Source organism: Anguilla anguilla, chromosome 10 (genome assembly GCF_013347855.1).
Source record: "Anguilla anguilla isolate fAngAng1 chromosome 10, fAngAng1.pri, whole genome shotgun sequence".
NCBI classification, from domain to species: Eukaryota; Metazoa; Chordata; class Actinopteri; order Anguilliformes; family Anguillidae; genus Anguilla; species Anguilla anguilla.
The window spans coordinates 17291186-17301569 of NC_049210.1; the positions used below are offsets into that span (position 1 = coordinate 17291186).

A 10384-nucleotide genomic window follows, 5' to 3' on the forward strand; every position below is an offset into this window, starting at 1 on the left:
ATCTTGAATCTTGAATGTAATCGTGAATGATTTATATAATAACCGTACACGAGTAAATACTTGTGCATCTGGCATGTTGCCATCACATGATTAAATTAAAATCTCACTTTGTCTTTTGGGTAGAAGTGAACACTTTCTATTTGGATGCTCTGCAACATTTTGACTGTACCTTTCACCAAAAACATTTTGGCCTGTAATTATAACACTCAAAATATTGTACTGTACAACTAAAACTAAATGCATGAAATTTGATTTATAAACACTGGCAGGTGCATTCAGCACAGAGCTGGCAGACTCAACACAAAACCCATGTTTTAATACACATGTAAACCCACCCACGAGAGCATTAAAAGTGGCTTTGCCTTCTGAAAAGACAATGGTACCGCACCTGTAAAAAGCTTTAGGCTAAGTCAGTCTGGTCATGACAAGAAGGTTAAACCACATTTTTGGAGGGGCTCTTCATATGAATGGGGGTGTTGTGACACACACTGAGTCATTGGGTGAGGCAGAAAATGTGTATACACAGTATAAGCATGACCTAGACCATGAGATATGCGGACAACTGCTTGCGTGACCTATAAACCCAAGTATGCTTGCAGCTTGGGGACCGATCTTTAAGCAAATCTCTGACAATGACAGGGTGGCTATGCAGAAGGGGTGAAATGGCACCCAGTGCAGCCTGAGGTGCTCGGGTCTTACTAGGTCTCTAAGGTGCAAAATCAAAATATGTAATTAGAATGTTCTTAACTGGACATTCAAAAATCTAATGCAGCAATCGCTATTGAAAGCAACGGAGTTCTTTAACACTGACAAAAAAACATTCCAAAAACCTAGGGTTCAAAGGTTAAAAGCAAGTTGGCACACCACCATCAGACAGTGTCAGTGCACGAAGTGCATTAACCAGCTTCAAGCTGCTATACACTGATTGCAGTGATATTTTCAGTCATGTGTGCAGTATCTTTAGTAAACAATGGTACAGATTAAGTTGATAGGGAGGGGTCCAGGTGTTTCAGAACACCCCCAACCAAATGCAGGCTTCCTGTGATGAGAATGTGAATGTCTGCAGCCCCTCTTAAGGGTGCAGCCTTAGCACTATCGCTGGACAGTCCTGGGAGGAAACTCCCGCACCGTGAGGCCAAGATAGGATCCTTTCCCTGGGTCATCCACCAGAGGGCGCTGAGAATGCAGGGGAACACCAGGGTGTGCGTCCTCCGCTCAGCCCTCAGGTGGGGCCTACCGTCGTAGAGCAGACCGGCCCCCCCTTGCTCGCACAAGCTCAGCCACCTGCTCTGGTTGTCGAGGCAACGGGTCAGCATCTTCTCCGTTGCCATCTGGGAACAGCGCTTGTCTGCACAGAGAAGGGTTACGGTGAGGTGAGAACTCTAGCACACAAAGAAACTACAAAACAAGAGGACACACGGACACAGAAACGGACATGAGTGTGCGCCATTTTGTCAGCAATGACAAAACAGCACACACACTCAAACAGTACTCTCAAACGACACCTTTCTCTCACCTGAGTCGTGTGGTGCAATCGTTTCCACAACGTTCGGACAGAACACGGCAAAGTCAAAGCGGCAATCCTAAGGAAAAAAATAATTTGTATTGTTTAAAAGAAACAACTTTTACCTACAGGACAAAATGGCAGTGTCGTCTGACAGCTGGCTGTGGAACAAACTTCAAGTATTCACCAGCACCTGGTGTACTTACCATGAGCGGCTTCAGTAAAGCTGTGCAGTCTCTCTCCCCTGTAGCATTGAACAGCAGTACTCTGACCACAGGCCCCCTGTCACACACAGAGCAGTGAAGGCACAAACACACACACACACACACACACACACACACACTGTGCACACACATACACACACACTCACAAACACACACACACTAACACGTGCACACACACACACACACACTCACAAACACACACACATTTACACATGTGCGCACACACACACACATGCTCACGTGTCGACTCTCTCCTGCTCTCTGAACCAGCGCACGCAGGCCAGCATGCTGTCAGTGGTGTGGGCCCCATCCAGGAAGTAGGTGATGGGACCGTGCCTCAGGATCTGGGAGCGGCCGAGCCATTCTGTGTCCTCCAGCCCTGCAGGGGGAGCCCTTATGCATAATCATGTCCTCTCATCCACATTTCTTTCACTCAAGTATCTCCTTCCTAATAACTTAATAATAGCTTCATTCTGCTGCCTCCACTCAACAGTGCAATGGGGACTCTGGGGTGATGTCATAACCAGTTATGCACAATCGTGTGGGGCTGCCAGTTGGAAATGACATGGTCTAGATGTGATATCATACTGTGGGATGCATTCCACACCGGAACTGTGTCTTAACTGGTTGACACACCCAGCAGCCAATGCAATCCCTATGCAATTTATTGATGTGTAATGAAATACTGTTTGAGAGGCATATTCCTGGTGTGTCCCCTTCGTTTAGAGCTTATACGCTAATTGGTATCGGTCAGGAGCACTACCACAAACCTTCAGCAACATTTTCATGTCAAAGTCATGTCAGCAACATAACTGCTGTAGGAAATACAGCTGGGTGCAGGACTCAATAATGAGAGTACGGTAAGATTGGACTGCTCAGGAAACAGTCATACACTTCACTTGGCCTGTCTTATGTGTGTCAGCCCACTGGTAAATGAATCAAATAGGAGCAGGCTGTTGCCTCTGCGACTTCTCACAAACCTTTCATCATGAGGACAGTGGGCTGGAACACAGGAGCCTGGGAGAGCCCAGCATTCCCTGCTGTAGGCTGGTGCTTTTCTGCGAGAATACAAATTCAGCAGCTATCAAATGCATTGTATACCACACTGTCCACAAATACAGCCCAAACTGTCCCTCGTATACATACACAACACAGGGGTCCATGCATGCAAACACAACGCTCTGTCACAATGTCCATAAATAGCACCCAAACTGTCCCTCGTATACATACACAACACAGGGGTCCATGCATGCAAGCACAACACTGTCACAATGTTCATAAATACCAGCCAAACTGTCCCTTGTATACATACACAACACAGGGGTCCATGCATGCAAGCACAAGCACTCTGTTGCATGCATGCACGCATGCACGCATGCACACGCGTGTATACCAGGCTGGTGCCAGTGCTGCAGCCAGCGGCGGCTCAGCTGCAGGGCGAGGGAGGCGTTGCAGTGCTGGTGCTGACCCGACAGGCCCAGACGCGCAGACCCGGCCGGGGCTGGGTACTCCCTCAGGTCTGGACACACAGAGAGAGGACACTGCGGGCAGAGAAATGAAGAGCATCAGATGACCCCTGCTGGGAAAATTAGATGGCCATTTAAGAATCTGTATCCAGTAGCACTGGTTAAAACATGGCACAGAGAATCAGTATAACAGAGTTCAAAGATCGTTACACAAGAGCAGTATAACATGCAGCTCATAGACACCTGGTGATAAGTGCTCAGCACTGAGTAATGGTGTAACAGTCAATTCACAGAGTAACACTGTTTGGTCACTACAGAGTAATGGTGTAACAGTCAGCTCACAGAGTAACACTGTTTGGTCACTACAGAGTAATGGTGTAACAGTCAGCTCACAGAGTAACACTGTTTGGTCACTACAGAGTAATGGTGTAACAGTCAGCTCACAGAGTAACACTGTTTGGTCACTACAGAGTAATGGTGTAACAGTCAGCTCACAGAGTAACACTGTTTGGTCACTACAGAGTAATGGTGTAACAGTCAGCTCACAGAGTAACACTGTTTGGTCACTACAGAGTATTGGTGTAACAGCTATCTCACAGAGTAACACTGTTTGATCAGTATGGTGTAATGAGGCCAGTGTTACCTCAGTCTCCTTGGCTCTTTCCTTCAGCACAGCCATTGATGCGTCTGACTGTTTCACCGTGAATGCTGGGACACCTGGCTGAGGGCAAAGGCAGGCAGGGCTCATGCACCAATAAACACACACCCTCAAACATGCCCATGTGCATGCGCACGCACACACACACACACACACACAGACGCAAATGCAGGCACATGCTCATACAAAACACACATGAATGTATCCACAGGCACTGGGACGCAGATGGACACGCGTGCATCAGGGGTGAACAGCTTCTAGTAAGACAAGTTATAATGTGACACCATCACAAACATCCAGTTAGAGCACACCACAGGCTAGGGCAGCCCAGCCCTGTTCCTGGAGATCTACCATACTGTAGGTTCTCACTCCAACCCTGACAAAGCACACCTCATTCAACAGCTACAGATCTCATTGAGCTGCTAATTAGTAAAATCAGGTGTGCCAGATTGGGGTTGGAGTGACAGCACACAGGATGCTTGACCCCCAGGAACACGGTTGGGCGGCCCTGCCATTGGCTGATTTAAGGAAATGTCCTACCACGCCCCCCCCATCGCTGCCCTCACTTTAAAAATGCCAGCTTTCTGCCAGGCGATCTCCTCTACGGTGTCTCCCAGCAGGCTTGCGTGATCAATTCCCAAGGAGGAGATCCCACACACCCACGGCTTCCTGCCAGCGAGAGATCACATCCTTCTCATGAGGTCAGACAGAAATGGTGACAGTGATGTCACGTAACTCGAGTGATTTTCACTATTCTACAAAAATCGGCTGGCATCAGTAGTATGCATTGATGTTTTGGGATGGCAATGGTGAAAAGCAGATTTTAATTTCAAGGAGGAGAGACATGTTTATGCCCAATAACAACTGCCGCTAGGATTTAGTTAAAATTCCCAATTCTCATGATACCAGTAATTTAAAAAAAAGTAAAATATATGTTGGAGTGGGCCTTTATTTTACTTTCAACCTCTGAGCTATCAATCTCAAAAGCCTTCTGAATATATTCCTTTTACCTTATCACATTTGTGCAGTCATAGGCACCTCCGATTCCAACTTCAATCACTGCTACATCTACCTGTAATGTAGGGAAATTTCTTGTAGAATTTATTTAAGCAGATGTGATCCACATAACAATCAAATGCATAATTGGATGCTCCATCCATTCTGGCTCAAGCCTGTTACCACTGTTTCCATGCCAGACATGCAGTTTTTGTCATTTTGGAGAGGGCTCCATTGAGGTGGCTGAGTGAATTCTACACCCCAGGGGTATAAACTAATTCTGATGCACAGCTGTTCTAAAAGATTGTTGGCTGGAACAAGAAAACAAAAACAAACTCTCTGTGTAAATCAAGCACCAAAATGGAAAGCACATTAAGGACATCTAGGTTTAAATGTCTGGCTTCGAAGACATTATTGAACACAATGGAATGTTTTTTTTTAAATCCATGGTAAAACTGACTACACAGCAGGCACGTAAGGGGTGGCAAAAAAAAAACAAGTAACAGGAAACAAGTTCTGTGATTGGCTGAATTCTGCATGTTGCAGTACATGCTGCAGTACAAAAGTTGAAGGCAGGTGATGAAGGCGACTCACCTTCTCCTGGAGGAAGACATGGAAGGCCATGATGGTGAGGAAGAGGAAGTAGGTGGGCATAGTGCCCTCATGAGCATCCTGGAGTCAGACATGGGCACATCGCAGGCATATAATATCAGCATACAGCACCATTTCAATACAGGCAGAATGGCTTAAATCTTCACACACCCAATCAACCCACCATTGGTCTTGCTACACCTTAAGAGAATTCCTCTGCAGCAATGATGTTTAGGCGGTGGAATGCTGCACGAAGAAGTGGTGGCCACCAGAAGAATGTGTTTTGCAACGTGCAGAGGAGGTTTCAGTGTTGAGCCCGGCATATACATGCAATTGGGCATTCCATATTGCAAGAAAAATTCGTAAAATTGGATTGCAGGCTTGTGAAAAGAAACAGGATTTTGGGGAAGATGCAAGCTTGTGCTAATTTCAGCTGTCCCGCTTTATTGGAGGAATGAGGGGATGTGAGCAACTTGCAGTTACAACTGGGTATTTCAAATACTGGAATAAAGAATTACACAATTTGACAGGGCCCTCTTGAAAAAGAGTTAACACAAATAAAATGTGAAACAAAAAATAGAGAAAAGCTATACAATGTTTTGTCTGAAGGGAAAGATAAACCACCTGTCTTTTAAGCTAAGCGTGGGAATATGACTTCAATGAGGTGATTAGGAAATTGGATTGCTGGTCCATTTCTACTCAAATAGAGCTATGTTCCAAAGTTTCAAAAACCTTTGGCACATAGTTCTCTTTTTTTCTGGGACACTAGTTATTCCAGTGTTCCACAAAGGTGAGGAGACACAGCAAAAAAACAGTACCTCCGCAAAAGATATGCTAGAACAAAAGCCTGACTTTGGAGAAGGAAAGCCTCTTAAAAATACCGCCTCTGCATAATGTTCAGAGGTGAAGACCTGACAGATGATTCATAATTTCAATCGATGTGTGATGGGTCATCTCAACCGTACAGAATTTGCATATAGTACATTCCCAGATATTATTAGTTTTACATGGATTTCAAAGTAATATTTGAAATAATATTGAAATTATAGCAAATATTGTAATATAGGCAATACGATAAAATAATGTATCGGTGGGGTGTGGTTTTTTGGTCTTTGGTGAGATGTGGATTTTGAAAAGATTTTACTTGTTTTAATGTTTCATAGAAATATATTGCATTAAATATACTGAGTGCATCTCAGAGCAAACCTACCTTTGTTGCCAGAAATATTTTGTGAAGAGCTCCTCGCTGATTGGGTGACCATTAATACGAATTCTCTCTCTGACTTCCACCAGATGTGGGGAGCTGTAAATGAAATGTAATTTTTTAAATAGCGGACAAGGACAGTCGAATTTTTTCGATTAAATTTAGCATTCTGCTTATGAGATTGATACAGCTTGTCCTGACTGCACAATGTTAAACTGCAGTCCAGGCGTTCAGTACAGGGTGTACAAGGGGCAGTCAAACAGGGACACAACAAATGGCTCATCAGAAATACAGTAGCAGCAGTTCAACAGATAAAGCAGCTTGTCAGTATGTGAAGTTTCCTTTCAGGTTAACAATCAAAGTCAAGTTTTCACAAGACAAACTTATGCAAGCCATCACTGCACTTATACAGCTGTGATTACTCTACACACACACACACACATATACTCACTCAGGCTCAGTCAATAATTATCCAAACAGAGATACTGCGCAGCAAAGTCCAGATACAGTTACATTTTTTCCTTTGTGGAACAAATTATTTTTTGTAAAATTAGTACCTCCTGTTAACAGAGTAGAATGTGTTCTGTTATGTGATAGGATCTGATTTGCTGTTAGTGTGCTACCTGTAAAATCCAGTGCGGAATCCATAACTCCTGAGTATATTTTCTGTAAAAGCACACGTTGATCCCTAAAGGGGCAATCACATGTTATATAAGTATGTCTTGAGTTAATTACTCAGCTAGAAGAAATGCCTCTACACAACAACTACAGCACACGCCACAACAGTCTCCTCCACCTTGCCCTTGGTCCCAGCAACATGGATGGCATGAAGACAGTCAAGCTCTTCTATCTAAAAAAGAAGCAACAAAAAGGAGAAATCTGTTAAGGACAAAACACAGGCACAAGCTCACAGATGTGGTAACACGCATACATTGTGTACATTTGCATGTCTGTATTGATTTCTGTGAATGTGTGCATATGCACGTGTGTGTGTGTGTGTGTGCATGCGAGTATGCATGTTTGCATGCATTTGCGTCTGCAGATGTGCATGGGTGAGCGCACGCGACATCGATGGCCGCAGGCTCAGCCGTATACCGTGAGGCCAGCACGCTGCAGAAAGGCCCTGGCGGCGCTCAGCGCCGTGGCGGGATGGCTCCTCTGCTGCTGCGGCTGCAGCTGCAGCTGCTCCAGAACACTGCTGTTGGACTGCAGCGCATTCAGCGCGTGCACCGCATCCTGCAAGCACACACGATCAAACCTCCTGGCTCTGTTTTGGTCTGCATGCTAACACTGCTTCCCAGTCATTTGCTTTAATGCTGACAAAAATGCTATGTCTTTGGTATGGTAACAAGCAGCCCACTAAATCATACCGTGCGCATCGCCAGCTTGCTGTCATTTTGGTGTTATGAATTTACAGTTGAGGTGTTCAACATGCAGCGTATAATTTATGAGAGACATTTCGTTTACCTGATATTCCATTCTGAGGAGTCGTACGGTCTTGATCGTGTTTTGGTGCTGAAAAAATGAGACTGAACATCGTTGCCAGACACTGAGGAAGCGCACCATAGTGGACCTTCCATAAGTTCTCACCACCCACTACTTTACTGAACTGGCTGTCACCAGTTATCAGACTTATTGATAACTGTAGCACGTGTTTATCTACAGTCATACCAAAACTGATAGTTACTGTTATACTGTAGTTACGTCATTGGAATGTTCACTTTTTTGTAACTACTGTCAAACGATAACTAAAACTGCAGTATTACTTGTATCCACTATGCAAATACACAAAATTATTGATCGATCGATCAGTCCAAAGTCATGTATGACAGGAGACTGAGGCAAAAACCAACCATAACAATAACCTGTGAGAGGAAGAGGTGTGCAAATGTGTCAATCGACTCTAAGAGCAACAAACTCTATTCCTAAATTCTAATGTTAAGCATTCTGATGCTTGCATTGGGATGGCAGGTATGCCATCCACCAAGTTTTGGCTTGGTAGGGCATGCCCCATACGTATACAACATTGATAATTTGGCACTTTTCTGGGTTTCCTACAGAAATAACCATCATAACCATGGACTCTCAGCCCTTAATAACATTAAGCTTCTGCACCTTCTGACATCAAATAAACACAGAATTCAGATAAAACTTCACACGGCCACACAATAAAGCTCCATTCTTCCATTCCGTTCTTCTTTTTCATCATCACAATCAACAATTCTCCTCATTGGACATTTAGCTACATCTTCTGACATTTTGCCAATAGCAACATCTGGTCAAAGTAGTCTGATCTACTTTGAGTAGTCTGAAGTAGCCAGTCGCGGGATACTCATATACACAGGCAAAATTGACATGTAAGGAAGCAGACATATAATGCTTTTTCAGCCATCCATCCAATATCTATACCTGCTTATTCTGGGCAGGGTTGCAGGGAATGCTGGAGCCTATCCCAGCTTGCATTGGGTGAGTGGCAGGAATACACCCTGGACGGGTCGCCAATTTATCACAGGGCACACACACGACTCACCACTCTCTCACACACTGATACATATGGGCAATTTAGAATCTCCAGTCGGCCTACCTGCATGTCTTTGGACTGTGGGAGGATACCAGAGTGCCCGGAGGAAACCCATATGGACAAATGCCGGATTTGAACTCAGGACCTTCTTGCTGTGAGGTGACAGTACTACCCACTGCAGCATCGTGCCACCCCTCTTTCAGCCAAAAGGACATATGATTTATTAGCTTACACAAATTAAATAAAATATATTCCAAAACAATGCTGTCCAATGTTTCCTAAATTATTTAATGTAACTTCTGAAGACAAACGTGATCTCTCTGAAGAGATTTGTGTCTCATCATTTGACTGGCATTTGACACTTTCATGTGATACGTAAAGTTATAATGGCCACATTTTCTTCTGATGGCGAGATGTGATTGCATTTGTGTAATGCTTATTGTGTAATGCCGTGTATTTACGCATGTGTACATTGTCAATTGAAGTAATCCCGTAATCCAGTTGTTTATTTTCTTACAGACACACAGAAAGTCAGGTGATATAAACCTGTAGCTATGTTGATCTATACAGTTTTATGTGCTGGGTGAGGAATGCATGACAGGATTATGGATGCACATCCAAACAGGTGCTGGGTGTAACAGAAAACAAAATGCATCAAAGAAAAAACCCGCAGACAAGTCTGCATTTCATCATTTACCAGCAGACAGGCATTTCAGTCCAAACAGGATCTCCATCAGTTCAATACAGTGCACTTCATCTTTCATATACAGTCTGAATGTTACATCACATGACACTTAGTTAATGTGGGCCCACAACCTTACTTATCTCATGTACACACTGACGCAATTAAAATGACAGTGAAGAGTACTTAAAATACGAAAGCCAACATTTTCAGACCAAAAAACGCATATTTAAGTATGTCATAACAAATCAGTCTCATAAATAGATATATCCAGTCAAATTACAGTCAGTAAGTAAAAGAGTGCACCCATTAGTTTAAAGAAATGGGCTAATATCAAATTCTTGATTAAGACCTCGCAGTGCCGCTGTGTTCAGTTTATGTATCCAGATTTCCCGTTTGAGGAGAACGTTATCCACGCTGACCCCTCTTCTAGGTGGTTTCATCTGTTCAATACTCCTCTCGTCTACGGTCCTAATGCTGTTCCTGTGTTCCGCTATGCGTGTTGGCGAGGTATGCCCCATTCAGTTACTTGCCTGAA

At 44.0% G+C, this 10384-nt stretch overlaps 1 pseudogene; it reads right to left on the reverse strand.

Annotated features, from left to right (window-relative positions):
- Positions 1-700: 700 nt before the first annotated feature.
- Positions 701-8232, reverse strand: LOC118206925 (annotated as a pseudogene).
- Between the last annotated feature and the right edge of the window lie 2152 nt (positions 8233-10384).